The sequence below is a fragment of the Physella acuta genome, unplaced genomic scaffold (assembly GCF_028476545.2).
Source record: "Physella acuta isolate Inbredline_101_S28 unplaced genomic scaffold, ASM2847654v3 ptg001756l, whole genome shotgun sequence".
Lineage (NCBI taxonomy): Eukaryota > Metazoa > Mollusca > Gastropoda > Physidae > Physella > Physella acuta.
In genome coordinates this window covers 350,664-356,714 of record NW_026733266.1, presented here as the reverse complement: position 1 = coordinate 356,714, position 6,051 = coordinate 350,664, and positions in this window count along the sequence as shown.

Sequence of the window (6,051 nt, the reverse complement as noted above, 5' to 3'; positions counted from 1 at the left end):
AGAACTCAGGTGAGTACAAAAACAACACATTGTATGCTCAGTAGTTTCTAACACAGAACTCAGCTGGGTACAAAAACAACACATTATATGGTCAGTAGTTTCTAACACAGAACTCAGGTGGGTACAAAAACAACACATTATATGGTCAGTAGTTTCTAACACAGAACTCAGGTGGGTACAAAAACAACACATTGTATGATCGGAAGTTTTTAACACAGAACTCAGGTGGGTACAAAAACAACACATTATATGGTCAGTAGTTTCTAACACAGAACTCAGCTGGGTACAAAAACAACACATTGTATGCTCAGTAGTTTCTAACACAGAACTCAGGTGGGTACAAAAACAACACATTGTATGATCGGAAGTTTTTAACACAGAACTCAGGTGGGTACAAAAACAACACATTATATGGTCAGTAGTTTCTAACACAGAACTCAGGTGGGTACAAAAACAACACATTGTATGGTCAGTAGTTTCTAACACAGAACTCAGGTGGGTACAAAAACAAAACATTGTATGATCGGAAGTTTTTAACACAGAACTCATGTGGGTACAAAAACAACACATTGTATGCTCAGTAGTTTCTAACACAGAACTCAGGTGGGTACAAAAACAACACATTGTATGATAGGCAGTTTGTAACACAGAACTCAGGAGGGTACAAAAACAACACATTGTATGGTCTAACACTGAACTCAGGTGGGTACAAAAACAACACATTGTATGGTCTAACACAGAACTCAGGTGGGTACAAAAACAGCACATTGTATGCTCAGTAGTTTCTAACACGGAACTCAGGAGGGTACAAAAACAACACATTGTATGGTCAGTAGTTTCTATCACTGAACTCAGGTGGGTAGAAAAACAACACATTGTATGGTCTAACACAGAACTCAGGTGGGTACAAAAACAACACATTGTATGGTAAGGTGGGTAGCTTTAAGCTCAATAAAAACATTTTAGTTGGTCCAAAGACATTCAGTAACCTCGTGCGTTAGACTCATTCAGATGTTGCTAGTATTTTTTTCATAAGAAAAAGTTAGTTTATTTGCAGGTACTCTTTCTTCCAAACAAGACGTAACAATTACAGGCATGTAATTAGAACGAACAATAAACACATACATCTTCAAAGATACCAACCACACCAGCTACACAAGTACAACATAACTCGCTGCCTTTAGTACATGTGCGATTGATTGTTACATTAGTCCTCACCGCTATAAGTACCAAACACATCAACCACATTATCCATACCACCACACCAACCACACCAACTACATCTACCATACCAGGTACGCCAGCCACAACAGCCACACCATCCACACCAACCACACCAACCACATTAACCACACCATCCACACCAACCACACCAACCACAGCATCCACTCTAACCACACCAGCTACATCTACCACACAAACCACAACAGCGATATCAACCTTAACAGCTACACCATCCACATAAACCACCCTAGCTACATCTACCACCCTACCACACCAGCCACACCATCCACACCAACCACACCATCTACAACCACAACAACCACCCAAACCACACCATCTACACCATCTACACCATCTACACCAACCACACCAACCACACCAACTACATTTACCACCCTACCATACCAGCTACATCTACCACACAAACCACCCCAACCACACCAACTACACCAACCACACTATCCACACCAACCACACCAACCACATCTACCACCCTACTTCACCAACCACACCCTACCCACGTACCTCCAATGCACGCGCCGTTGTTACACTTGTACTCATCAGCTCCACACGTGACCTGCTTCTTGTTAAAAGGTTTGGGCAGGTATTTGTTGGCCAAGACGCCACTTAGGCCAACCAACAATAGGGCCACACAAACGTTTTTCATGATGAAATCTGGCCAGAGAAATCAACTCACAATCAACATTTTATTCTCATTTCAAAACAAATTATGCCCGTCTATGTTTAGACTAAGAAACGCCCATGGTTTGTTCACATTAGTCTATGTGTATATGTGTGTATAGTCTATGTGTATATGTGTGTATAGTCTATGTGTATATGTGTGTATAGTCTATGTGTATATGTGTGTATAGTCTATGTGTATATGTGTGTGTAGTCTATGTGTATATGTTTGTATAATCTATGTGATTTTATATTCAGCCCTGTAACTGTGTTTATCTCTGTTTATACATATATCGTTGTACTGGTCAATGTCTTTCATTTTTGTTATTAAAAACTTATTACTGTAAGGCTATGTTAGTTATGTTAGTCAATGTTTATTACTATAAGGCTTTGTTAATTATGTTAATTAATGCTACACATAATGCTTACATAAACAACATGTATATGAGTACAGAACTATACGTCCCTTACATAAACAACATGTATGCGAGTACAGAACTATACGTCCCTTACATAAACAACATGTATGTGAGTACATAACTACACGTCCCTTACATAAACATGTATGTGAGTACAGAACTATACGTCCCTTACATAAACAACATGTATGTGAGTACATAACTACACGTCCCTTACATAAACAACATGTATGTGAGTACAGAACTATACGTCCCTTACATAAACAACATGTATGTGAGTACAGAACAATATGTCCTTTACATAAACAACATGTATGCGAGTACAGAACTATACGTCCCTTACATAAACAACATGTATGTGAGTACAGAACTATACGTCCCTTACATAAACAACATGTATGTGAGTACAGAACTATACGTCCCTTACATAAACAACATGTATGTGAGTACAGAACTATACGTCCCTTACATAAACAACATGTATGTGAGTACAGAACTATACGTCCCTTACATAAACAAGATGTATGTGAGTACAGAACTACACGTCCCTTACATAAACATGTATGCGAGTACAGAACTATACGTCCCTTACATAAACAACATGTATGCGAGTACAGAACTATACGTCCCTTACATAAACAACATGTATGTGAGTACAGAACTATACGTCCCTTACATAAACAACATGTATGCGAGTACAGAACTATACGTCCCTTACATAAACAACATGTATGTGATTACAGAACTATACGTCCCTTACATAAACAACATGTATGTGAGTACAGAACTATACGTCCCTTACATAAACAACATGTATGTGAGTACAGAACTATACGTCCCTTACCTGGACTGGAAATTACAGAATAAATGAAGCACTGACGTCGCTGACCACGTCACTTTATCGGGGCATGCGTGCACAGCAGCTAATTTTTTTTAACTGCTGTGGGATTTTTTACTGCTGTTCTACTATCTACCAAATTAAAAAGTTTTATCTAAATTTTAAAATTAAAACAGACGTAAAGGTATTGAAAGTACAGAAAAATATATTTAACCTAAGATTGACATTCCTGCTATTTAGTATAAGCTTTGGTAATTAAGAAGCGTTAATGAAAATACAGTATTTATAGATTTAGAAGAACAAGAAAATATAAAAAAAAGCCCAGTATTTTACTAAAAGTATGATTAAAATTTAAATTAGCTGTAAGGAATTTAATTGTTAACCTGTTACATCATTAGGCAAGAGCCTTTAGGCAACTTATCATTAATTAGTTTCTCCGACTGTCCACTAATAGGAACCCATCTTTTAAGCGTCTCCAGGTGTTTCTTTCCCTCTTTTTTCCCTTTTGTGCTGTGGATTCCAGGTAATGAAGTTGAGAGAGGGGGTAGGATGCTGGTGGAATTTGTGTAGGTTCGCAGAGACCTTTCTTGAACCAAGAAGTTGTTGACCTCATGTGCAACAGTCAACTTGATCTTAAAGCCCAGTAGGTACACTGTAACATCAGGTGTCATAACAATATGGCTGATGAAACAGAAAGTTAACATACATCCCAGAGCACCTGACATACTAAGTCACCATACGTCACATGGCAACTAACAAAACAAGTCACTATTTACAACATGGAACCAAACATAACAAGTCAACATACGTCATATAGTCATATGGCAACTAACATAACATACGTCATATTATGGTGCCTGACAGTCACTCGGTAAAATAATTATCGCAGCTCACATTTCTTATCTCTCATAGGGTCAGATAAAACTATCTGCAGAACAAACAAGACAGATAAAACTATCTGCGGAACAGTTCTGCCTCATTGTGTGGTTTTTCTTTAAATATATAAAGCAAACAGATTATTTGTCGCAAGACTTAAGTGCAAAGACAAAATGTGGTGCAACACATTTTTTATGTCGAAAATTAATGGTATAACATAATTAATGTTAGTAGATGTATTCAGTGCGAAACCATTATGTGTAGTAAAATACCTGTATGTAAAACTTGTTTAATTGTATATTTGGTTGATGTGTTATGCAGAAATCACCAAGGGAGCCGAGAGTCCATTCACCTTTTTTAGTGACACCTGTTTAGGTGGCAGATACACAGGTAGTTTGGTACCAGCAGGTGAGAAGGTGTCGCTTAAGGTGAACACACAAGTAAAAACACCATTTAAAAACACCGCATCAAATTTTTTAAACATATGTTGTCGCCTTTGATAAAATTAAACTTCTTGTATGGAGATTACTACTTCACATAACGTGTTTGATACATTTGTTTGTTATCATAAGTGTTGTGTTATCTCTAGAACTGCTGACACAACAATCAAAATCACGAAACCAAAGGCAGGCAACTGTTGAACGTTTGGCCGACTCTCTAGAGTTACGCAGCTGTTGAAATCTATACATTTAATCACACACGGTCGAAAACTTTCTGTCGGGTTTTTTTTTTTTTTTTGGTAATTTTTTTGTAATTTTTTAAATTTATTTTTATTTTTTAAATCAAGGATAAAATGTGAATTAAACATAGTGAGCCGAATGAGTCATCCTTTCTTACATACTAGGAACTAGCAACTTACCGGAATATAGAAAGATTATTTAAAATACATATATTTGTAATTATTCGTTTTTAGTCCAAAAAAATTTGGTCAGTGCTATTTTTTTAGTATTTTTTTAAATAGGACATTAATATTTCTAGCAATCGACTATATTACACAAAGCTGTAATATTTTCTTTATCATTTCTTTTTAATACAAAAAAAATCTAATTTCGTTTCATCTTTGTTGAAATGTCTCTGACACTTGTTTAGTCAATGGATTTATTTCACGCAACATTGTAACAGTGATGCTGTTTTGTTTACATCTGTATGTTGTACCAGCTGTCGACTAACGTTAGTTGCACGTCTCCGTGCACAGCTACAGGCGACTGCTTTGGTTCTGGTTAAACTGCTAACCCACCCCTACCTCACCCTTACACACCCCCATCTTTCCCATACCACACACCTACCAACCTCCACCTCACCCCTACCCTACCCACCCCTACCCCAACCCTACCACACCCTACACTACCCCACCCAAACCTCACCCCTAGCTGACACCAACCTCACTCTACCCCACCCCTACCTCACCCCTACTTTATATATAAACAACTTTATATATAAACAACTTTATATATAAACAACATTACATATAAACAACTTTATATATAAACAACTATATATATAAACAACTTTATATATAAACAACTTCATATATAAACAACTTTATATATAAACAACTTTATATATAAAATACTCGAACTGAAGCGATCGAAATGTATTCCCATTGTGAGTAGCCTCTGGAAGATTTTTACAATTCGCGATCGAATTTTGACACTAATGTTATTTACCTAAACAATATTTTACACGAGGGATATCGAGGTCGAAGAGTACAGCTAACCAAAATAACTCGAGTTTATATCTTAGGCGGGAAGCTGTGGGTGCCTCTGATCCGTTAACTTTATTTCATCTTTCCCTTGGACCTCCTATTTCAAAAGTGTTGCTTCATACCTTTTATTTATCCGAACAGTTTTTACACAGACGTTAATTATGCAGTCGTAAAAATTCGGAAAAAAATACATAATTTAATATTAGTTACTCATATTTTGAACCATAAATTAACCAATGTAGTTTTCAATCAAATGTTACTTGGAAATAACTTTAGCTTAGTTAGTGTCTGGTGGAGTCAAGTAAAAT